Genomic DNA, 27,149 nt, shown 5'->3' with positions numbered 1-27,149 from the left:
TAGTAAATCAGGGAGTTGGAGCTTCCTTTAGGTTGGAGCCTGTAAACTAGGGGGTTGGAGCCTCCTTCAGTTGATGTTGTAAATTTTAGAAGTTGGAGATTCCTAATTTATGTAAAATTTATGACCTATATTAAGAAGCATTCGATGTTTTTTCCCCAAGAAGGGTTTCCACCTAAAAATCCCTTTTATATTGTCTTGATGCCATGCTTTGTTTAATGGTGTTGTTTACTGTTCATGTGATGTGGTGTTTATTTATGTTTGGTCTAATGCTAATGTGAATTTAATTCTCTGAATATTAGAAATTAAAGGAAATATTTATTCACCCCCTCTCAATATTATCAACACTAGGAGTGTTTTAATACTTTGAGGAAGAAAAATCATGAGTTTAGTGAAAATCTCAGTGAGTTTGGAAGGCGAGATGAAAACTGCTAAAAGAGTAATTGTTTTGCTACAAGAGACGACCCAATAAGAAGATGAACATGCTAAATTAAATTCTAGAGGAATAAGAAGGTAAGGAGAAGTTCAAAAATGAAAAAATACACCTTTCCATGGAATCACAACAACTCAATGTGGGTTTAACCTAGTAAAACTAAAACATGTAATGTTTCTTGTCGTTGCAAAATAGGTTAAAGTGTGGGAAATAATGAATACTAAACAATGAACATCAAATAAACATCAATAAGGGAAATGAACTAAATGAAAAGTGAAAATTCCATTTAAATAATGTAAGAACTGTAACTATCATCACTAAATGCTAAGATAATGTGCATGAAAAGACTACTCATAAAGCTATCGAATTAACCATGCATGAAAGTAATTTTCATAAATAAAGTGCAAAAGTACTGATCCAAAATGGATTCAGTTTTTACTCTAGATCAAAGTCTTCAAACTCAGTTGAAAGTGGGATCAAGTCAGAGTGATTGACGAGATGATTCCAATGGTGTGAATGGCGTGAATATCTGAGTTCGGATGAAGAAGTTAAGGCCATTCAAAGTTTCAGGCAAACTAGGGCAAAAAAGGTCAAAAAGTCAAAGTAAAAGAAAGCCAAAGTCAAATTGGTCAATGGTCAATAGTAAATACTGTTATAGACATTTTTTGGCACTGCAACCCCAAGCATAAAATGTCCATAAACCAAGGGCTCCTAAGTCCCTAAAAGTGTTGTTCCAACCCCTAAAGGAACAAGGTCAACTGATTACAGCTTTTCCCAGAAGTTCTCCATGAAAAACTACTCAGAACTGGTCAAAACAGGATCATTTCAACTGCTCCATAGGTAAAGTGCATTGCATCTCACCTACGTACACTCAATGGGTGCATTGCATTTCAAAAAGCCCTTCTATGGGGTACGATGGGTGAGAAGAGACAAATGGCAGTGTCAATCCGCGAGGTGGAGAAGCATGGAATCTTCCAGAAACTTCTCCTGTGACACTTGCCATTCTGAATTCGACCAAGGATGAGTAAGAGATCATCAATCTCCAAGTGGAAGCAAGAACTATTAGAGGGAAGACACTAATCAAATCACAAGCTGACTCATTTCCCTTACAGATATCTATATATGGATCCCTCATCCTAGAGATCCGGAGGCTGGAATTTTGCATCTTGTAAGGAATTGTTGTTGGTTTCTTGAGGCAACATCATAGTGTTGGGTGATCTAAGCTTTGCATGAGGTGAAGAAGGGATTACTTGCTGAGAGGATGATGCTAGGTCAGAACAACTGGTTGTAACTCTGTTGGCTCTTTCTTGATTATCAATAAAACTATTCAAGTTTCCCTCCATACTCTTGTGTCATTTATGTTTCATGCATTTGTATGGTCAATTTACATCTGATCCTAGATTGTTTATGATAATAGATCCATGTTCTTGTATAGTGTTATGCTACTTTGATTCTACAGGTACTTTGTGAAGCTGGGTGTACAAGGAAGCAAGTAGCAAAGTACTATCAGAAGAGAGAGGAATCGAACTAGGAACCAAGTGCAAGACAGAGGTTGGTCTCCTTTATTCTTCTCTCATCTATATTTCATAAAGGAAAACGAAAGTAGCTTTACTTTGTTTGTTTCTAAGGTAGCTACCACACCTTAGTGGGATTAGCAGTTCTGCATAGACACTTTTCCCTATAACAAAATGGTGACTCCGCTGGGGAGCGACTAGGTTGTTTGTTTATCTACATTTGTTTATTTTATAAACTTACAGACGAAGCCTGAAGTTGAGCCAGGTAGCTTTCGAACTGCATTTTCTATGCAAATTCAAAGTAGATAAATGCCACTTCAGTCAATCTCCAGGTTTTGTTTATGAATTAAACAACTGATTTACAAACTCTCTAATTTCCCTTGTCGTGGCTCTAGTAACCTCCTTAGATCTGCCCCTGTTGTTGATTTACTGATTACCACTTGCTTGGCCAAAATCCCTGAACTGAACTGCAAACTATGACCCGGAACCCAAGCAAAGTCACGTCCCTGGCCCAGCGCACTCTCTGTTCTGTGAATCTGAAATTCAGTGCACTTCCCGAGTGTAGTAGGTGCACTGCATTTCAAATTCATTGTGTTACAGGTGCGCTGATCAGACTAGGCATTGTTCCTGAATTTTGGTTTCTGTGTTCATTATTTTCAGTTCTATTCATGAGTTTTGCTGCCTATGGTCAGTACACCTCTGTTTGAAGCCCCTTTTCTTGCTGATATTCCACCTCCATTGGAAAAAGAACTATAAATGTTTTTGTGTATTTTTTGAGTCATTTTCTGTTCTCCTTTGTAAAAAAAGTAACGTAATTGTACTGTCGTTTCTTGATTTGAAAGTGTCGCAAGTGTCATTTTCACTCATAGAAGAGAGTTTGATTGCTCTTGATAGCCGATTACCCTGTTACTGTTGTATTTGATCTGAATTTGTAGTTTTTCTAGTGTCGAAAGAAAGTCTTCATTTCCAAATCACAAAGTGTTGTCATTGTCTTCATTTTTGATTTTGAAAAGAAACTTGTTAGTAATTGTCACTTGAAAAGTAATTCAGATTTGCGAATTAGCTTTCTTTTTATCATTCACATATTAAGAAGGCTGAAAACAAATACATGCATGTGCATTTTCATTTAGACTGTTTGATTGGTTTGATTTAGGACAGTGCATATAGTGTGTGCTCTTTGCTCTTTGTTGAAAGAATTCTGTCTTTCTTTCCTCAGTAGCTAGGATTTTCATTGCACAAAGAAGAGAAAAGACTGTTTATCATCTTAGATTGCATTTTAGGAATTGTACATCTACATCACACGGTGAACCTGAAAGGAAAATTTCTTAAGCAAGATCAACTATAAAATAAATTCAATGAATCTAACAATGCTTTGGAACCTAACGCACAACATCTAGAAGTCTAGGCTAGAGACGTATTCCGGTGTCGTAGAGCCTGGTAACTGTTGTTCTCACTGTTGGTTGGGTGATTCCTCCACTTTGAGAAGATAAGTGCCAGTACAGACTTGTGCTCCCATGTACCGTCGAGTATATTTTGGGAGACCACAATAGGCTTAATCCTTTATCCATAGAAAGCTGTGTCTGCCGCCCTATCGATCGCAATGCACTGAACACAACATTCAGGAAGATTGACTGTTGTACCGTAAAAAGTATTCTGCAGTTTTGTGATTGGTTTGGTAATCCATCTACCTAGATTTCTAGAGCAATCCATTTCATTCCTTTTCAGACTCCTTAATGGGAAAGGTCCATCTGAGCACTTGTCACTTCAGGCTCATTAAAAATCGAAGGCGACTAGAGTCATCTTTTGTTTTTTCTCGACTCTTTAAAATTGAAAAAACAAGTTGTGTCAAAGCGTCTAAAATTTATTTTAAACGGAATAATCATCACCTTTCCTATGTTGGTCTTAGGTTGAGAGAATGGAGTCCACCAACCAAGGAATTCCCCTTGGAGGAAATCCTAGTCCCTTCTCCTCTTGGGGAGATGTTGGTGCACCCCATATGGCCACATTGTCGCTTCCAGGATTGAAAATCGGCTTGCCTGTATGGCTCTTCTCAATCTCTGTCGTTCAAAACACCACAATTCCTGAACAATCGAGTTAGCAACTAGGCGATTCCAGAGTTACCCCCCAACCCTCTACTTCCTCCAATTCTTCCTCTCCTCCTTCCTCTTCGCTTGATGAGGCTGGTAAAGCCAAAAATCAAGTACCAGAGAAGAAGAAGGAAACGAAGAAGAAAGAGAAGAAGAAGAAGGAGCCAAAGGCGAAAAGGGGCAAGCAAGCGTCATCTAGCGAAAATCCACACACTACACCGACCAGGCCTAAATCACCATGCGTCATTTGCAAAGGAGACCATTATCATAGAGATTGTCCTTGCATCTCTCGGATTTTAAGGGACTGGTCTCCTCGTTTGCACAATCCGGTGTCGTTAACCTCTGATGATCATGTTGAAAACACACCGTCGACTAGTGAAAGTGAAGCCCCAGGTCAAAAAGGAAAATATAGATTTCCTTGTAAACTGTGCGAAGGTGATCATGCCATCCACTGTTGTCTCTTCTTAGACGAGGCTAAAAGAGTTTTGGACGATCGTCCGGTTTCACTGTTACGACTTCCTCCTGGATATAAAAAACTCTTGTTGAGTCCGTCACTAGTTGAAAATCTAGCTGACCCGCCTAGGTGGTCGGCCGAAGCATCTATCATTGAAGACGAAGCATCTGAACCCATACCAGACGAAATTCAAAAGGTCGAGACGTAGTTGACCCGGTCTTGCCTTCAGAGGTTCCATCTTCAGATGATACAGTCACCAAAGAGAACGAGGATGACACCGTCCAAATTATTTTCGTAAGCACAGACTCTGAAAAACATGGGGGAAATTTACCCATTCCTTTACCATAGGAAGGAAGTTCATCAGAGTCGTACCCGATCGTCTATTCGGTCCCACCTCCAAGCAACCTAGTTGTTTCCTTTGAATGGAATCAACTAGGCAGACCCCGTTTACCGGCTAGTGTACCATTCTGAATCATTGCTCAAATATATAGAATGGTTATGGCCGGTACCATCATAGATGAAGGGGCTTCTGTGAGTATCCTTTCCTCGACTGCTTGAAAAGCGCTTGGTTCACCATCGCTTTTGCCTTAGATGAGAAATCTAACAGGCTTTGACAAAGGAACCAATCGACCGTTAGGGATCCTTCCCAATGTGCCCATAACATTGAGAGGGAAAACCTTCATATGAATGTAATGGTAATCCAAGGACCCCTGGATTATAATCTACTCCTTGGACGAGACTATATTTATTGCATGGGAGCCATTGTCTCATCACTCTTTAGAGTAATGTGTTTTCCGCACGAAGGAAGAGTGGTCAAGCTCGTAGACCAGCTTTCATTTCCTGGATCACACATAGCAAATAGTCATATACCATCCCTGAATGGTCTTTTCACACAAGGAATGTCTCATCAATCCCCAGTCCGTCCACCTGATGAGCGCGAGTGATTTGGGGGACATGACTGAAACCCAGGGGGCATGCTCCCTGGTCTGCTTCGGCATGAAAACTTCGAGTATAGGGTAGGTTTCCGCGAGAGATATATGACTAGTCTGTATTCCCTCGTCAAAGTTATGTAAGTGGAGGCGTCTGCACCGCTCGCCTTTGTCTATTTCGGTAGACATCGCCGAAGAAGTGTTTTGTTTGCGGTGTGGGTAACCTAAAAGAGGTAGACCTTTCCTGATAAAACAAATGTTTTGTCGGTAGAATAAAAAGGTGACCTTGATGCTTTATTTTATACATGGGGGCATGCAAACCTTTTGGCATGCAAGTGAAGAGAGACCATTTATTTTTTATATTTGTAGGTCCTCTAACCCTTTAAACTCGTAGGGTTGGTCGTTTCCTAACTTGCATAAAGAAAGGATGTGGGGCAAAACTCTAAAAATTATCGTTTTCATATATGAGACATTCTTATTATACGACTGGATTAATCAAGCAGTTTTAACACGGACTTCATGCTCGTTTAAAAATAAACATAAGAAATGAGCAAATGTTTCCCCCAGCGTTTAAGCTCAATAAAAAATGAACCAATTCTCGGTAAATAACCATCGTGAATGTAGTACTTCAGCCTTTAAAGCCTTGGTCATGTTCCCATCATCACCTCCACTCTGTATCGGCCGATCATTCACCTCCATTTGATTGTTTACCCCTTTTGAGGAGTAGATGCGAAGAGTGATCCCACTAGCCATCCTTGTAACACTGCCGTGATTGGAAAATTCCAAACCTTACCTGGAATCAGCTGCTACCCAATTTTATCACTTGTTCCTTAAAGACGAGTCTCCTTTAAGCTCTTTTCAACTGACTCGTAAAATATGAAAAGATTGTTGAGCCATTGGCCTCTCCAGCTCGTTAAAGGGATCGGAAGTGCTATCCCTCCTTTAGATTTTAATCTTTTTGGACCTGAGGGGTTATTACACAAAAATATCAAGCACTTGTTTTGTTCGGCTCGTTAAAAGTATCGAAAATTCATCTCTTCTGTATTGTTTTATACTTTTTCGGACTTAAGGGATTAGATGACGAAAAATGATTTTGGAGTTTCCTTTACATCCCTTTTCAGACTTTCTAAAATTGAAAAGGACCGAGTTATATTTGTCTTTAAACTCGTTAAAACCTAATAGCGACAAACTTGTCCATAGCAGACAAGAACAAGTTTCACTATCGCTAGGCTCGTTAAAACATAGCGATGGGTTTTCCCGAAGGGAAAATTATAGAACAAGCATATGTTATCCTCCTCAAGCTTGAAAAAAATAAAGAGGTACTGGTCAGCAATGACTGGGGAAAAAATTGGGAAGAAAACTTGAAGAAACTTTGTCGGTAGCAAGTTACTCTTGAACATGACACTTTCACTCTGCATCCAAGTCGGGTTGGGTTGTTTCATTCACCGGTCACATCACCATAGTCCCATCACACCATCCACATTTGGGGTTAATTCTACCAATCCATCACGTCAGTGTCGCCGATATGTTCAAGAGAAGTCACTCAGAGAATTCACCTATGTCTCACCCACCGCAATACATTTACGCTCCATTCTTTCATGACTGCCACCCTGAACCTTATATCACCAGATCGTTTTCACCTCCTTAAAACCATTTTCTCCATTCTGTGTCATTGATGTGGGATTCATTAAGGCCCTCCTATGATGGATCGCTTCTTGTCGACATCAGCTCATTATCCAAGAAGTTGATCTAGGGACATCCCTTTCAGTACTTTGAAGCTTGCATGCCTCAATGGCAAGTTTCTCACTTACGGTGACAGGTTTACATCAATGGCCTTCGACCGAAAGATTTTGCATGGTGTTCAATGCCAAGTCCTTTATTCACACCACGTGAATTGTACTGCAATACCTTGAGGGTCATTATCATTATCGGTGATTCCTCTCGTGCCTGTTAACACCTTACATCATTGCCTGGTAATCAGGCGTTGTCTTTCCATGTTCGACTCCAGAACATATCTCACGTGGATTTACTTGTACTTTGAGTGAAGATCGAACGAGATTGAAGACCCCGGATCTAGTTTCATCCATCCGAGATGCAATATATATTCAGGGAAATAAAGACATCAAATGTACATCATTGCTGCACAGATAATCATCCAATCAAAGGGATGATGGCTCTACTAGAATCATCAGTCTACACTTAGACGATTGTCTGTCCTATGTACATGAAAATGAATTTACAAAGCTGAGCATGGGAATGCCCACCTCAGCTAGATCATGAAAATATTATGAAGATAATGTATTGTATTATGTCTTATTACAGGTCTCCTCCCAGCTTGAAAGAACTTCGGACCCTCATGATAAAGCATTTCACCCGACATCAAAAAAGATTAACGACCTCATGCTTTAGGGGGCAACTGTTATAGATATTTTTGGGCACTGCAACCCCAAGCATAAAATGTCCATAAACCAAGGGCTCCTAAGTCCCTAAAAGTGTTGTTCCAACCCCTAAAGGAACAAGGTCAACTGATTACAGCTTCTCCCAGAAGTTCTCCATGAAAAACTACTCAGAATTGGTCAAAACAGGATCATTTCACCTGCTCCATAGGCAAAGTGCGTTGCATCTCACCTAAGTACACTCAGTGGGTGCGTTGCATTTCAAAAAGCCCTTCTATGGGGTGCGATGGGTGAGAAGAGATAAATGGCAGTGTCAATCTGCGAGGTGGAGAAGCATGGAATCTTCCAGAAACTTCTCCTGTGACACTTGCCATTCTGAATTCGACCAAGGATTAGTAAGAGATCATCAATCTCCAAGCAGAAGCAAGAACTATCAGAGGGAAGACACTAATCAAATCACAAGCTGACTCATATCCCTTACAGATATCTATATATGGATCCCTCATCCTAGAGATCCGGAGGCTGGAATTTTGCATCTTGTAAGGAATTATTGTTGGTTTCTTGAGGCAACATCATAGTGTTGGGTGATCTAAGATTTGCATGAGGTGAAGAAGGGCTTACTTGCTGAGAGGATGATGCTGGGTTAGAACAACTGGTTGTAACTCTCTTGGCTCTTTCTTGATTATCAATAAAGCTATTCAAGTTTCCCTCCATACTCTTGTGTCATTTATGTTTCATGCATTTGTATGGTCAATTTACATATGATCCTAGATTGTTTATGATAATAGATCCATGTTCTTGTATAGTGTTATGCTACTTTGATTCTATAGGTACTCTATGAAGCTGGGTGTACAAGGAAGCAAGTAGCAAAGGACTATCAGAAGAGAGAGGAATCGAACTAGGAACCAAGCGCAAGACAGAGCTTGGTCTCCTTTATTCTTCTCTCATCTATATTTCATAAAGGAAAATGAAAGTAGCTTTACTTTGTTTGTTTCTAAGGTAGCTACCACACCTTAGTGGGATTAGCAGTTCTGCATAGACACTTTTCCCTGTAACAAATACTGACGTTAGTAGGACATGTGTCGTCCCGGGAATATGCCACATGCTTGTGATGATGTCAGAAAGGAGGGTGACATCATAGTTTATGGTTGGTGCATATGGACCAATCCGATGCTGACATATGGCAGCCTAGATTTGTCCAATAATGTTATGCAAATCCAAAACTTTTGGGGTTAGGGAGGATTGAACCCCTAACCTCTCGAAACAACAATGACTTTGCTGCATTGCATGCACTGATTGGGCTACGGATGGATCTTATTAACCATAGAGGCGATATTGTATTTAAATGATGATGTTTTGGGTATGCCGGAAAAAGGGCTAGATGGTTGGGTCAACCCCAAATAGCCAGTCCGTTAGCATTAAATGTTGTATTGTAAACCACTAGAGTCAAAACAAATGTCATGTGGTAAATCATATAGATATATATTATATCGTAAACCATATCCAAATTTTAATGCTATATCCATATCATATATAAGATATATATTATATGCGATGTAAAATGCGGAAGTGTCGGGTGGGGGTTTCGAACCACCAACCTTCCCATTACAAATACCAATGTCGTCACACTATTCCACTAACCAACAAATCTAGTGATCAAACTTGATAATAGAGTCGAACCACTTTTTAATTAAACTAAATGCAGGTTTAGTCCCCGAGGAGCATGTGGGTGCCCAAAGGCAGATTTGATAGGAGAAGGTAGTTTTGACAATGTAGAAGTGGTTTTGCACAACTGATAAGTGGTTTTTACTCAAGCAAAGGTGGTTTTTGACTTTCCAGGGAGTCTGGAGGTCACAGTGGCCAAATATGGTCAAGTTTATACTCGTTTGACTTGAAATTTAGAGTTGAGCGTAGTGGTGAGGTTCATTTTCTCATCTGAGACTATGTTTTGGAGATCATGCCTATAACAACATTTTTTAAGACAAAATAAAGAGATCAACACTGGAAGTGAAAGGACCAGGAGATGTAGCTAGGAAGTCTAGTGAACTCCTTTATTAAATTCTGTTTTTGTTGATGTGTTTGAACATGTTTTCAAATGTTTAATTGTTTATGTTATTCACAATATTTTTGATCCATTGCATTAAGTAACATAAGCGAACTCACACATAGTCTATAATAACATTTTCACTAATGGATCAAGTGGTATGAGAGCAAGAAGGTTTCTAAGGTTTGATAAGTTTGTGTGAAGGTTTGAATTCTTACTAGCTTGGGGCTCAAATGAGGCAGAGGAGAGCTTGTTGAGGCAAATCCAGAAATTGGAGGGGTCTTTTCATGAAGAAGAATGGTAGAAGAAAACCCACTTGGGTTAGAATCCCAATTCTTGGATAGTTTCATGATGATACTTGCCACAGTGGAAGAGATGTATAATGAGTTTTAAAAAGGGTAAAGGTGAAGGGACTTCATCACTTAAACCAGAAAAAGGAGCAGAGGAACCTTTTCTTTTTACTCTTCCAGATAAATAAGACAAAGGAAAGGTTGAAAAGGCTCCTCCATCTCCTTCATCATCACCATCATCATCATCATCATCGTCTTCTTCTCATAAAACTAGTTCTTCTAAGAAGAAGAAAAAGAAAGCCTCTTTGATCAAATTAGATGTAAAATTTTATTTTCCAATTTATGATGGAGAACTTAATGCTGAAAAGCTTGATAATTGGATAAGGAAAATTGATGTATATTGCAGGGTGGAGAAAGTTGAATCAGAAAGGAAGAAGATCCAGCTTGCTAGCATTCGACTTGGAGGAACCACACTTGTATGGTGGGAAGGCAAGACACAAGCAGATCTCCAAAATCATGGTAAAATCATTTCAACTTGGAATGAATTTGTTTATGCTATTAAAAAGAAATTTATCCATTGGCTTATATGCAACAATCAATGATGAGTTGGCAAACACTACATCAATTAAAAGGCCAAAGTGTTCAAAGTTATACTCAAGAATTTCATAAGAGAGCTTTAACAATAGGCATTTCATTGGAATCACTAGAAACCTTGTTGAAATACATAGGTGGTCTTCATAGTTATTTGAGGAATACCATACTTCTGTTTAATCCAACTAGCTTAGATGATGTATCTGTTCAAGCAACTCATCTAGAAGCTAGAGGTAAAAATGTAACCCCAGATGTTGGGAAATCATCCAAACCTATTGAAGGCAAGAATAAAGGCAAGAAGAAACTTAAGTGGAAAGAGAAGAAAACAAACACCGTGAAGAAGGATAAACCTTCATGCACTCATTGTAAGAAGGAAGGACAGGATGAGGCACACTATTGGTCTTTGCATCTGGAATTGAAGCCTAAGAAGTTTGGAGGTAAGGAGTGAAAGATTGCTGCTACTATTCAAAAGGACTTGGGATCAAATTTAGGTGATGAGACAACAATTACAGCTACAAGTATAAAAGGTAAAGATTATAAAGCATCTATAAGTACTTCTTCAAATTCTGTTGATAATGATAATGATGAGAAGAAAATAAATGAGCTATTTCACATAAGAGTCATTTCCAAGCATAATAAAATTGATACTTTATTTGATAGTGGGTTGCAAGTTAACTTGATTTCCGAAGCAATTGTAAAGAAGTTAGGTCTAGAAACAAAACCTCATAAAAAGCCATATCCATTAGGTTGGGTGTGTGATAAAACTAAGCTACAAGTTACGAAACAATGTAAACTTCGTTTTTCTATTGGGTCAAAGTTTATAGATGAGGTTGAGTTAGACATAGTCCCATTGGACATATGTGGAATTGTATTAGGAATTCCATACTTGTACGATAGAAATGATATCTTCTATCAAACAAAAAATAAGTATCAACTCACTAAGGATGGAATTGAATATATTGTAAGAGCTCATAAACTCAATGATAACTTCTCTCTCATAAATTCTAGACATATGAAAAGTATTGTAAATGCAAGTAAACAATTTTTACTCATGATTGTAAAAGTAAAGGATATTGATAAATTCGATGCATTCAAAGGCTGTAATCCTAAATAGAAAGCAGATCTAGTTAAAGTTGTTTCCGATTATGATATTCTGTTTCAAGAGCCTAAAGGGCTTCCACCCAAGCGAGAGATACAACATGAGATTTATTTGCAATAGGATGCTCCACTACCTAACATTGGAATGTACAGGTTATCAGCTCTAGAGAATGCAAAAATAAGGAAGCAGGTACAGGAGTTTCTTGATCAAGGGTTTATTCGACCAAGCACATCACTGTGCAGATCACCTATTGTGTTAGTGCAAAAGAAAGACAGTTCGTGGAGAATGTGCATTGATTTTAGAGCATTAAATAAAATCACAATAAAGAATCATTATCCTCTTCCTCATATTGATGATTTGTTAGATCAGTTAAAAGATGCAGTTTACTTCTCTAAATTGGACTTGTGAAGCAGCTACCATGAGATGAGAGTTGCAGAATAGGATGTGTGGAAGACTACTTTCAAAACAAAGTGAGGACTCTATGAATGGATGGTTATGCCTTTTGGCTTCACTAACACTCCAGCCACATTCATGCGAGTCATGAATGATGTATTTAGGCCATTCATTGATGATTTTGTAATAGTCTATTTAGATGATATTCTTGTTTTTAGTAGAACATAGGATGAACATGTTAAGCATGTAAAAGCAGGTTTTAGATGTTTTTAAAAGAGAAAATCCCTATGTAAAACTATCAAAATGTGAATTTGGCAGAACATCTTTGAATTATTTGGGTTATATTGTAGGGGGTGGTGAATTGAAGATAGATACCTCTAAGGTCGAAGTCATTGTAAATTGACCTAAGCCCAATATTGCTACAGAAGTTAGAAGTTTCTTAGGGGTAGCACAATATTGGAGAAAGTTTATTGCTAACTTTTCATTGATTTCAACTCCTTTACATGCTTTGAAAAGTGTGAAACATGTGTTTCAGTGGGGAGGCAAACAACATAAAGCCTTTGATGTAGGTTTTAACCCTGTACAGAAATTACCTGCATACGAATTCTTAAACAAAGAAAATAAACAATGCGAGAGCATAACCCATAAAACACATATGCACAGAGATTTTTCCCTGGATCCCAAAACTGGGACTACCAGCTTGATTTTTCATTATGTTCCTTTCAATGTTACAATACATATTTATACATGCCGAAGCATCCAATACCATGGACCGAAAAACCATCGCGTCCAATACCATGTGCGAAAATCATGCACAAAACCATAGGTAGGTTTGCCCAACCTAATATAGGGTCCAAAATTTTTTTTCTCTACCCGCCCCCCCTGTGACCCCCCCGCTGCGCAATCGGCGCAACGAAGGGGGGCTTCTGCCCCCCTCTAACCCCCCGTTTCACTATGTCGGTTAGTCGTGGAAAGAATATAACACAACCCAACAATCTCCCACTTGTTGTTTTCTTTCCACAGGGCGCCACAGGAGAGCTTAGTCATTTTTCCAGCCCTGAAACACCCATTGTTTCTCTACACCAAGAGAACTTCTCAGTGCTCACAGATTTTGTCAATGCATCTGCAGTATTCTTCAAAGTGTCCCCCTTTACCAGCAACACCTTTTTGTCTTCTATCATATCCCTCACAAAGTGATACTGAACATCAATGTGCTTTGTCTTTGAATGATAAGCAGGGTTCTTTGCCAAGAAAATTGCACTTTGGCTGTCACAGTCTATTCTTATAGCTCCCTGTACTAACCCCATACTTGAACACAATCTCTGCAACCAAACTGCTTCCTTGCTTGCATGAGTGGCTGCCATGTATTCTGCCTCTGTAGTTGATAGTGCCACTACAGATTGTTTCTTACTCATCCAACTGACTGCACCTCCAAATAGGTTAAACACATACCCACTTGTAGATCTTCTCTGATCCAGATCTCCAGCCCAGTCTGCATCAACAAAACCATGAATATCTAACACTCTGTCCAATCCTGGTATTCCTTGGTAGCACAAACCATAATCACTAGTGCCACGCAAATACATGAAAACCCGCTTCACTGCTGTCCAGTGCTCCTTCCCAGGTTTTGACATAAACCTGCTCAATACTCCCACTGCATGTGCAATGTCTGGTCTAGTACAGACCATTGCATACATCAGGCTACCGACTGCACTTGCATATGGAACACGGGACATGTCCTCTTCCTCTTCTTGTGTCTTGGGACACTGTTCAGCAGATAACCTCACACCTACAGGAATAGGAACCTTCACCGGTTTACTATCCTGCATATTAAACCTCTGCAGTATTGTCTCGACATACTTCCTCTGGTTTAACCAGAGCTTCCTCTTTGCCCGATCTCTTTTAATTTCCATGCCCAAAATATAGTTTGCAGCACCAAGATCTTTCATGTCAAATTTGGAGGACAATTGGGTCTTCAAATCCTGGATAATTTCTTTGTCATTTCCAACCAGCAACATATCATCCACATACAAGACCAGATAAATAACACGGTCACCAATTAATTTAAAATACACACAATGATCTGCTTTGCTTCTGGTGAAGCCAAGTCCCCGTATAAATGTATCAAATTTCTGATACCACATCCTTGGTGACTGTTTTAACCCATACAAAGACTTCTTTAACTTGCATACCAGTTCTTTCTTACCCTTCACCGCAAAGCCTTCAGGTTGCCTCATGTACATTTCCTCTTCCAAATCCCCGTGAAGAAATGCTGTCTTCACATCCATCTGTTCTACCTCAAAATAAAAAGCAGCAGCAACAGATAAAAGTAATCTAATAGAAGCTACCTTGGCAACAGGAGAAAAAATATCACCAAAATCAATTCCCGGCACCTGGGAATAACCTTTTGCTACCAACCGAGCTTTGTATTTCTCCACCTTTCCTTCTGCATTAGTCTTCTTCTTGAACACCCATTTGCTGCCAATGGGTTTCCTTACATCCGGCAACTCTACCAGATCCCAAGCCTCATTTTTGTGCAAAGATGCCATTTCATCAACCATGGCCTCTTTCCAGAGTTTTCCATCCTCTGAATCCACTGCTTCCTTCACAGTTCTGGGATCATCATCAGTAACAGACAAAGCAAAATTTGAACTGAAAGCAGATGGACTATACCTTTCTGGCTGCCTTCTTTCTCGACCTGATCTTCTCACAGCCGGAGTTTGTGGCTCTTCATCTTCTGATTCCTCCTCTGCTGCAGAGTCTGATTCTTCCTCCTTTGGCTCAAACTCTATATTCTCAGGTTCCTTTGGTTGGACTTCATGTTGAATAACATCTTTTACCTCTCTGAACACCACATATCGGCTGTACACAACCTTCCATGTGACTGGGTTCCAAAGCTTATAACCCTTTAAACCATCCTTATACCCAATAAAGATACACTTTTCAGATTTACTATCCAACTTGGTTCGTTTCTCCTTTGGAACATGTACATATGCATCACATCCAAATACCCTCAGATGTGAAAGAGAGGGTTTGTTACCAGTCCATACTTCTTGTGGAGTCTTATCCTCCAACGCTGATGAGGGTGATCTGTTGATCAGGTAACGTGCAGTATCCACCGCCTCTGCCCAGAATTCCTGTCCTAACCCGGCACCACTGAGCATGCTTCTTGCCCTTTCCATCAACGTCTTGTTCATTCTTTCTGCGACTCCATTTTGCTGAGGTGTATATGGAGTAGTCTTCTGCCGTGCTATACCACACTTCTTACAAAATTCTTCAAATTCCTTGCTGCAAAATTCTCCACCATTATCTGTCCTCAGCACCTTTATCTTCTTCTCTGTCTGATTTTCCACTAGAGCCTTAAATTCTTTAAACCTGTCAAAGACTTTAGATTTCTTCTTAAGGAAATATATCCATGTATTCCTTGAGAAGTCATCTATGAATGATACATAGTACACAGACTTACCCAGTGATGGAACCTTCACAGGTCCAAACACATCACTGTGCACAAGCTCTAATATCTGTTTCGTCCTCTTACCACCAGAGGGGAAACTCACTCGATTCTGCTTCCCATACACACAATTTTCATAGAAATAAAAATCCAGAGAGCTATCATTCATACCTTCTACCATACCTTTACCATGAAGTATTCGAAGAACCTTCTCTCCAATATGTCCAAGCCTTTGATGCCACAACATGGTCTTCTCTCCAGAGACCACTAGATTTTCTACTCCATTTTCAGGAACCATAGAACTATTGCACCCATCAACAACAGCGCTACCTTGCAGCTTGTACAGAGTTCCAATCCGAACTCCCCGCATCAATATCAGTGCTCCTCGAACCATCTTGCAGGTATCTTTCTCGAACACCGTCTTTACACCTGCATCATCCAACTTGCTTACAGAAATCAGATTTCTGGCCAATGCAGGAATATGTAGAACACCCGGAAGTGTTCTAACCCTTCCACCTTGCAACTTCAAATTTACTTTTCCCTGACCAATGATTCTAGCCTTCCTATCATCTCCTAAGAAGACATCACCACCATCGTATTTCTCATACTCGCAGAACCACTCTCTATGGGGAGTGAAGTGAAAGGATGCACCTGAGTCAATCAACCATGCCTCATGATCTACATGTGTACTTGAAGAAGCCAAGTACACATCCCCACCTTCATCTGAGGTGGTTTTCGCCTCTGCAGAAGGAGCATCATCAGATCCCTTTCCTTTATCAGGAGCTTTAGATTTACAATCCCTTCTGAAGTGCCCTTCCTTTCTGCATTTCCAGCACACCACCTTTGTAGGTTTTCCTGGAGATTTAGATCTCCCTCTAGATTTAGATCTCCCACTCGATGACTTATTTTTGTTTCTGTTCTGGGACCGTCCTCATACAGACAAGGCATCACCATTCTGGTTGTCCATATTCTTCCGTCTCATCTCCTCCGTCAACAAGGCTGAGACTATTTCATCAAACTGCAAAGCAGTTGCATTGCTACCTATTGCAATAACCAGACTATCCCACGAATCTGGTAGAGAACACAATAGACTGATGCACTTATCTTCATCTGAAATTTTAATATCAACAGATAATAATTGACTTACCACAGTATTAAATGCATTCAGATGCTCTGTCACCGAGTCTCCATCTTTCATCCTCAGGTTATACGGCTTTTTCCGCAGGAACAGTTTATTCACCAGAGACTTAGATTGGTACAAAGTCCCTAACTTGACCCACAAAGCCTTTGCCATAGCTTCCCCTAATACATTCAACAATACTGAATCTGAGACACATAATCGTATTGTGCTCTTTGCCTTCCGATCCAATTTCTTCCATTCTTCATCGGTCACTCTCGATGGTTTAGTACCCAGATCTACCACGATCCATTGATCTTTATCAACCAACAGATCCTCCATCTTGAGTTTCCACAAATCAAAACTCTGACCATTGAACTTCTCAATCTCGATCTTTCCACTACTTACCATCTTCTTTCACCACCAGAATTGATCTCGCAGATCTCCCATTGAACAGGGTCTAGCACAGGCCCGAGCGAAACCCCTCAGCAACAAAGGCGTCCCCTTGAAGCCAAAACTGCTCTGATACCAAATGTAGGTTTTAACCCTGTACAGAAATTACCTGCATACGAATTCTTAAACAAAGAAAATAAACAATGCGAGAGCATAACCCATAAAACACATATGCACAGAGATCTTTCCCTGGATCCCAAAACCGGGACTACCAGCTTGATTTTTCATTATGTTCCTTTCAATGTTACAATACATATTTATACATGCCAAAGCATCCAATAACATGGACCGAAAAACCATCGCGTCCAATACCATGTACGAAAATCATGCACAAAACCATAGGTAGGTTTGCCCAACCTAATATAGGGTCCAAAAAAATTTTTCCCAGGGCGCTGCCCCGGACCCCGTAGAGGGGGGCTACCCGCCCCTCTAACCCCTCTAACCCCCCTACTGGAAAAAAACACAACACAAACAACATTTATCACAATAATAAATTTAAATTTTGAACATCAGTTGGATTTCAAAGGATTGGTGTTAGTATTGCTCTAGTCTTTCCATGGTTTCTTTAGTGTCTAAGATCTAGAAGAGAGTCTTGTTGCTATGGTCAAATAGGGTCAACACTCCATTCTTGCCCATCACTGGTCCCACACCATACATAATTTCCATGTGTCAAAATTGTGTCAAGGTTTTCATGCACTACGAAACACCTAGGAGTTTTCGTAGTGCAAAAATCAGAATTTTCACTGAACTAGGAGTTTTCGTAGCATGCTACGAAACCCTTGAAAAAGCCTGTTTCAGCATAAAAAACTTTGTTTTATGCTTTTACTAGTCAACTTCTAGAAGGGGTTTTGAGCAGCTGAGAACTCAATTTTGAAAAATGAAAGAGGATTTTATTCATAACATACTCAAATACAAAAACCTCTTTTATTTTCATCAAATTAGTTCTGAGGTGGGAGGAATTTATGGTTAAACTTGCGTTACGAAACTGCTCAAAGTCAAACTTTGTCTTTTGGTTTTAGCAATCTTTTTCAAGATCAGTTTCTAGTCATAGGAAAATGTATTTTGGAATTTTGAAGGAGTTTTATTTTCAAAAACTCTCCAGCTACAATAACCTATCTCACTTTTTTCATAAGTGTTTTCAGTTGGGAGACACTAAACTTTGTTTGAAACCCTAATTTCAGAAAAGAGATTTTTCCCATTTTACACGTGTTTGCCAATGACAGATTCTGGACAACTGGAGAAGTGTTTTAAAGAATCAAGAGAGGTTTTTGTTCTAGACAGCATGGGCTACAAAAAACTCCTTCATTTTTTTAAAATATGTCATTGATGAGAAGATAAATTCTCTATCCCACATGCCAATTTCCAAGGATCCTAAACCTAAAAACAGGGAAACATATTCCCTAATTTCTAGGGTTTGTCACCAGCAGTAAGGTGACAATGTGGGAGGCTTCATCAAATTTGAATTCGTCAGGTTGCATCTATCAAATAATGCTTTCAATGTTTAGATAAGGTTGTTGTAATCATAATAAGGAGTTACACTCCTAGTTGTATTAGGTCACTAGCACTGCTAGTTAACAGCTAGTTCTAATTAATGGTTTGCTTTATGGTTAGAATAGGTGTCATTCATAGAAAATTCGAATTCTCTTGATGATGGATGAAGGAATACATGTTGTAAATGCTATATATACAGCAAGAGGTCGAATTAGCAAAGGGTTGGAGACTTTTTGGCTCAACTGCTACTCTATGTGGAGACCGTGTATATTTTTAACCTAATGCAGAGTTTCTACTTAGAAAACTCAAGATTCATGAATAGTTCTTGTATGTTCTTGTTTTGATGGCATCTCCCAATACTTACATTGTAGTAGTGTTTACTTATGATACTCAAAACTCATCAATGATGCTCTGACTTCTTTCATAGATAAACTAACTCTGTTTCACTATTTTATATTTCCATTTCTACACTTGAACTCTATAATGCCTTGAATTCCATGCTAGGTAGAATGTTTTGGATTCACTACTTAGGATTCAAAGAGAGTTTTAATGTCCTATTGTCTCATGGACTTCCTCTTTCACTTACTTGCAGTGGTATGAATACATGTTACTTAGAACTCATCAATGATGCTCTGATTTCCTTCATGTATTTATAAACTGTGTTTCCTTGCATTGTATCTTTGTTTTGTTGATGTATAAAAACTCTCTATGCCCTGACTTCATGTTAAGCTAATCTTGTTGTGGTACTGAAACATATTTTGACTCCATAGCCCAATGGTAACAAGCCTTCATCTTTTCAACTTACAAACACATAAAACCAAGATAGAGTTAGCCATCTATCCATATCTTTAATCAATATCATTAACCCTTTGAGAGAGCCCTCTCAGGATGAGGAGGCTAAGCCTTAGCTAAAAGATTGGTTTGAAATAGTTACACTGAGATAGTCTGATTAGTAGCCTATCAAGGTTCTATTTTGGTGATAACATTTTGGTGCGTCTCCTAGGAGCTTGAAGTCTATTCATTCCCGAAATAAAGAAGCTGAACTTCTGAAGGTAGCAGGAGCTCAAACATCTTTTCGAGGCTGCAAAACTACCTTGGTGACTCCACACATCAAATAACAAATTGGAAGGTGACTCCACTGCTAGAAGATCAGTAGCTTGATGAAGTTCCAAGATGATTTCTATTGCAAGAATGAATTCCAAGTATGCCCCTATGAATCGGTATCACATCCCTGGTTTTCCAAATCCTATGCACAAGGTTGATTGGTTAGATGATCTTCCAATATTCAAAGATGAAAAGAAAGACAATGCTGCTCTTCATTTGGTTAGGTTCCATATGCATGTACGCAGTCTTATGGTTTAGTTCCCCGAAGATTGTTTCATGAAGATGTTTATGACCACTTTAGAAGGAAAAGCATGGTCTTGGTATAAAATCTTGGAAAATGGCTCATTATATTTTCTTGCGGATTTCCATGATGTATTCTATGACATGTATAAAGAGTGTCATCCCTCCTTATTGTTGGTCAAAGATTGTTGTAAACGTTCTGCGAGTTTTATTCAATATTTGGAGGATTGTTATGATGATGAATTTATGGATGAAGAAATTTTAGAGGCTCTTCATAACAATACATTTCAACAACTAGAAGAAAGGATAACATCCCATGAAATGCAGCATGAAAATCAGTAGGGGTTTACTTATGAAAATCATATTACATTATCTGAGATTGATGTAGAGATGCAGCAGACTTGTTAGTCTTCACATAATAATGAAGATGAAAATAATTGCAAACACCAAGAAGAAATACTGGAAGAAATTTTTTATAACCCTCAGGCAGAGGAAAAGGTTGATCATTTATGTAATTCATTGAAGCAGATTACTTCAAAGAATGATCATAATAGTGAGGAAAATTACATTGTCTATGGGAATCATGTAGAAAGGCAGTTGGATAGCATATCAAAGGAATTTTGTGTGGTTGAGAATCAATTGTCTCAAGATATATAATGTTATGATGATCATCAAAATAACCATGTCCTCTTTGACCCTATAAATGAATACATGGCATAGTTTTGCACATCAGTATTTCATTTTCATTTGCATTATGAAGATCATATACATTATAAGCTGATTTGGTCATCTCACTATCATGGTTATTTTGAGGTTGAATGCAGTCAAGAGATTCAAGTGTCAGATCAGATCGATGACTGGCTTCGTTGGAAATTTCATGTTCCTTGAGTTATAAGTGGAGATTGCAGCTGATAGGGTAGGTAGGTAGGAAAATGAAAATAAGCTCAATGTTGACTAACCATTTTTCAGTAGATATAGATTTCTTTCTCCTACAGTGATCATCAAGCTTAAGCCTGAGGTGAAGGCCCAAGTAGCTTAAAGGGGATGTCTGTCAAATAAATTTATGTTTATCATAAGAGGATGAAGCACTAGACTTGCGAGTTCTTAGTGTACCAAAAGGGCACACTATCCCAAGTGGAGCCACTGTTATCACTCAAAAAAAAATTCCTAAATTTTGAACCTCAGTTGGATTCCAAAGGATTGGTGTTAGTCTTGGTCTAGTCTCACCATGGTTGCTTTAGTGTCTAAAATCTAGAAGAGAGTCTTGTTGGTATGGTAAAATAGGGCCAACACTCCATTCTTGCCCATCACTGGTCCCACATCACACATAATTTCCATGTGTCAAACTTGTGTCAAGGTTTTCATGCACTACGAAACTACCTAGGAGTTTTCGTAGCGCAAAACCCAAAATTTGTAGAAATTTTGAATAATTAATCACTTATTCACAGAGATTATCCCGATTATACACTATTATTGAATACATGCACAATACATAATCTCCTCTACGTTGATCATCAATTTAGCAGCATCAAAAACAATGAAACATCAATTGCATGCACACATTAACACAGTATGTATCCCGGGGAAAGCATACAGCTAACAACCCCACACTATCTGTATATTATAATGATTGAGAACATGTAACAATACATAGTACAATACTCCTCACAAGTACTCAGTACTATCTCCACCTGTTACACACAAAACTAGCTTAGATCCGAACAAGTCACATGTTCAAATCTTCTTCGCTGCTTTGCCTGCCTCCACTGCACAATACCAAGTGAAAATCACGTGAGCACAAGCTAAAATTGCACAGATATTGGCCCACACTACGTAGTGCTCATTGGAATAACTCAATCCCATGCATGTGTAAATCTCATGCACAACTGATAGTCACAACTCACCCTTTCAGTTACCTCTAACATCTGTCTCAGTTGAACTGTCCATGCACTGAGTTAACTGATGTATTCTTTAGTTGCTTTATGATTTAATAACTAGTGAATTAATTAACAATCAATTCACACAACTCATCACTAGTGTATCCTTTAGTTAGTCTAAATAAAACTAGTTCAACTAAGTCAAACTGAACACAACTCCATCAACTCCACATCCAACTCCATAGAACTCAGATGCATGAGTTCTAACTGAATCCGTCCATGCAATAGCTCAACTAACACACAAGAAACCATGTGATTCCTTCTGTCAGTTGCATGTGCCACATCCGTAGCTCAAATTGAAGTTCTCCAAGAGAATAAGATAATGTTTAGACTCCAAATATTACTAAGGGCTAATAATATTTGTCTGTTTCTATTTTTAGCCTCGCAGTATAAAAATAGACTCTGATCACTCCGCTGTGAACCAAAAATAGAAGTCCATCTATTTTTCCCAACATGACCAATCATCCATAAATAGCATCCTGCAACTCATAGACCATGATCCATATGTCTAAAAATAGACTTTGCGCCAAAAATAGCCTGCGGGCCCACTTAGTGAAGGTGACTCCTTTCCACTAAGCTCCATCATCTTGTTGCATTTTCAACACTCCCTCTCAACAAGATATGGATTATTTGCAACCCCTATCCTGCAACTCTAGAATGTTCTGCATGCAACACATTTTCTCGGTCCACTTGCTCCAACAACACTTGGAACAAAAATACTCCCAACTGACCACTCTGTTGGGCTAGGAACATACTCTGATGCTAAAGCTCTACCTGCTGCTGACAAGTGCTCCCTCTCTTACATCTACGCTACTGCAACATCTCCATGAATCTCGCACCATTGCACACTTCTCTGTGCCACCTAGCACTGTGCAAAACACTTGTGCCTCTCGCATTTCTGTAGCCTGCTAGCTATGCGCTGTCCTGGGATTCCCTACACTGTCGCTCTCTCTGCTGCTCCATCCGCATCTGTTTCTACCCAATCAGTGAGTTCTTGCTACTCCACATCAGGGCTCTCGTAGCAAGGTCTCATCCAAGAGGTTGGGTACCTCAAGGATCCTGCCCCTCCTTCTTGGGACGATCAATCCACATCACCCCACCTCCTACCTGGAGGTATGGATGCATGAGATCCCTCAGCCCACCTGGCTCAAAGTTTCCCCCTACTGGAGGTCTTTGCATGAGTAGATGCCTCTAATCAATCTCCTCTCATCTTCCCTTGTTGTGGCTGCTCCACAACCTCCTGAAGCTGTTGCACCAATCGTGGCTCCTCCACAATCGTCTGAGACTTCTTTTGGCTCTGCATGTTGAGAGGTAATATATGCTCCCTATCAACCACCAAGTTTCCATCAGTTGCCTCGCTGCTCAAGGCTTTGCATGCATCTTCAACATCAAGAGCATACAAGTTATTGACCCGTGAACCAATCTGCTTCACCTGTCTAGTGATGATGTGTCTAAGGAAAACCTTTCCCTTACGGAAGACTACATCATAGCCTCTGCCTTCCAGCATCGCGATTGACACCAAGTTTCTCTTCAGTCCTGGTACATACTTAACATCGGTCAAGGTAAGGCGAGCTCCATGCTCCCTTTGAAAAATAACCATGCCTACACTTGAGACACTATACTTCTCATCATTACCCATCGCTATGAGTATCTGGAGATCTTTCTCCTCCAAAGTACTAAAAAAACTTTTGTCACCGGTCATGCGGAAAGAAGCTCCACTGTCAAGAAACCAACCACTTCCCACCATGGATGAAGCCATGCATGCAAAGAGTGTGAAATCCAACTCAAACTATGAAGCAAGTGCCTCATCTTCAGATCCTTCCCCAGATCCCTTCTTGGATTTATTCTTTGGGCAATTAGTAGCATAATGGCCCAACTCATGACAACGAAAGAATCTCACCTTCGACTTCTCAACCTTCTTCCCATCATTGGAAGAACTGGATTCGGAAAGAGAACCCTTCTCCTTCCCCTTCTTCGCCTTACTCGCTAAGGCACAGTTCTCCTCATCATGCATGGATGAAGAATTGTCTCTGGTGCTCCGTCTGATCTCCTCTTGCACAAGATCTGACCAAAGTCTCTCCCATCCTGGAAATTTCTCCCGACCATTGACAGAGTCCTGATAAGAATGCCAACTCTTTGGAAGACCAAGGAGAGCCAAGCTCACCAAGTACTCATCATTGACAGTCACCCCCACACTTCCCAGCTCATCCCGGCATTGGGTGAAATTCGTGAGATACTGGGGCATACTGTCTCCATTCTCACACTTAATGTTTCTGATTTTATCCTTGAGCGCCAACTTCCTCTGGTTGCTCTTGCTTTGGAAATAGATCTATCAATACTTTCCACATCAAGTATGGAGAAGCCTTTCCATGCAGGCTGGATACAATGTAATCCTTCACGCCCTCCAACAGAATCCTTCGACACTTTGCTGTCTTCTTTTGCCAAACCACAGCTTCAGCAACATCAGTAGGCTTTGGGACCTCAGCCTCTATGAACTCCTTCAGCCCATTATCATCTAACACCACCTCCATCCTGTCCTTCCATGCAATATAGTTTTAGCTGCCCTCAAGAGCATACTCCAATCACAATCCGTTGAAAGACATGGCCACGTTGACACCAAGAAAACACTGCTGGAAATTCAAATTCCACCAGCTCCAAACTCAACTGCCTCAGATCTAAAATTCGTGAGAACAAAGTATTTCTCGTACGGAGATTGACTGTATGGGCTTTTACCAGATATCTCACCTTCCAAAGGAAGGATGAATCCATAGGCTACCTGGCCGATTACAGACTCTGCCTAAAGAAATAAAATGTAAACACTTTCTGAAAAGTAGATCTGATGATCACCACCTATGATACCATGTAAAAATTTTGAATAATTAATCACTTATTCACGGATATTTTCCCGATTATACACTATTGCGGAATACATGCACAATACATAATCTCCTCTGCGTTGATCATTAATTTAGCAGCATCAAGAACAATGAAACATCAATCACATGTGCACATTAACACAGTATGTATCCCGGGGAAAGCATATAGTTGAAAACCTCACACTATCTGTATATTATAATGATTGAGAACATGTAACAATACATAGTACAATACTCCTCACAAGTACTCAGTACTATCTGGACCACCTGTTATACACAAAACTAGCTCAGATCTGAACAAGTCACAGGTTCAAATCTTCTTCTCTGCTTTGCCTACCTCCACTGCACAATACCAAGTGAAAATCATGTGAGCACAAGCTACAATTGCATAGATATTGGCCCACAATGCGCAGTCCTCATTGGCATAACTCAATCCCATGCATGTGCAAATCTCATGCACAACTGATAGTCACAACTCACCCTTTCACTTACCTTTAACACTTGTCTCTGTTGAACTGTCCATGCACTGAGTTAACTAATGTATTATTTAGTTGCTTTATGAGTTAATAATTAGTGAATTAATTAACAATCAATTCACACAACTCATCACTAGTGTATTCTTTAGTTAGACTAAATACAACTAGTTCAACTAAGTCAAACTGAACACAACTCCATCAACTCCACATCCAACTCCACAGAACTCACATGCATGAGTTCTAACTGAAGTCCTCCATGCAATAGCTCAACTAACACATAAGAAACCACATGATTCCTTTTTTCAGCTGCATGTGCCACATTCGTAGCTTGAACTAAAGTGCTCCAAGAGAATAAGATAATGTTTAGAGTCCAAATATTACTAAGGGCTAATAATATTTGATTGTTTCTATTTTTAGCCTAGCAGTCTAAAAATAGACTCTAATCACTCCACTGTAAACCAAAAATAGAAGTCCATCTATTTTTGCCAACATGACCAATCATCCATAAACAACATCCTGCAACTCATAGACCATGATCCATATGTCTAAAAATAGACATAGTCTAAAAATAGACTTTGTGCCAAAAATAGCCTGTGGGCCCACTTAGTGAAGGTGAATCGTTTCCATTAATCTCCATCATCTTCTTCCATTTTCAACAGAATTTGCACCGAACTAGGAGTTTTTGTAGCGCGCTATGAAACCCCTGAAAAGCGTGTTTCAACATAAAAAACTTTGTTTTCTGCTTTTACTAGTCAACTTCCAGAAGGGTTCCTGAGTAGCTGAGAACTCAATCTAGAAAAATTAAAGAGGCTTTTCATCCTAACGTGCTCAGAAACAAAAACCTCTTTCAGTTTCTTCAAATTCGTTCTGAGGTGGGAGAAATTTATGGTTAAACGTGCACTACGAAACTGCTGAAAGTCAAGCTTTGTCTTTTGGTTTTAGCAATCTTTTTCAAGATCAGTTTTTGGTCGTAGGAAAAGGTATTTCGGAATTTTGAAGGAAAATTCTCTTCATAAAATCTCAAGATACAATAACCTATCTCACTTTCTTCATAAGTGTTTTCAGTTGGGAGATACTAAACTTTGTTTGAAACCCTAATTTCAGAAAATGGATTTTTCCTGTTTTACACGTGTTTTCCAAGGACAGATTCTGGACAGCTGGAGAAGTGTTTTAAAAAAACAAGAGAGGTTTTTGTTCTAGATAGCATGGGCCACAAAAATGTCCTTCAGTTTCATAAAATATGTCATTGATGAGAAGATAAAGGCTCTATCCCATGTGCCAATTTTCAATGATCCTAAACCTGAAAACATGGAAACATCTTACCTAATTTCTAGGGTTTGTCATTAGCAGTAAGGTGACAACATGGGAGGCTTCATCAAATTCGAATTCATGAGGTTGTAGCTATTAAATAATTATTTAAATGTTTAGATAAGGTTGTTGTAATCATAATAAGGAGTTACACTCCTAGTTGTATTAGGTCACTAGCACTGCTAGTTAACAACTAGTTCTAATTAATGGTTTGTTTTATGGTTATAATAGGTGTTGTTCATAGAAAATTCGAATTATCTTGATGAGGGATGAAGGAATACATGTTGTAAATGCTATATATAAAGCAAGAGGTTGAATTACCAAAGGGTTGGAGACTTTTTGGCTCAGCTGTTGCTCTATGTGCAGCCTGTGTATATTTTTAACCTAATGCAGAGTTTCTACTTAGACAACTCAAGATTCATGAAGAGTTCTTGTATGTTCTTGTTTTTATGGCATCTTCCAATACTTA

This window comes from Pinus tabuliformis, chromosome X, assembly GCF_031772625.1.
Source record: "Pinus tabuliformis cultivar Carrire ecotype Pingquan chromosome X, CPIR1, whole genome shotgun sequence".
NCBI classification, from domain to species: domain Eukaryota; kingdom Viridiplantae; phylum Streptophyta; class Pinopsida; order Pinales; family Pinaceae; genus Pinus; species Pinus tabuliformis.
This window is presented reverse-complemented; position numbering follows the sequence as displayed.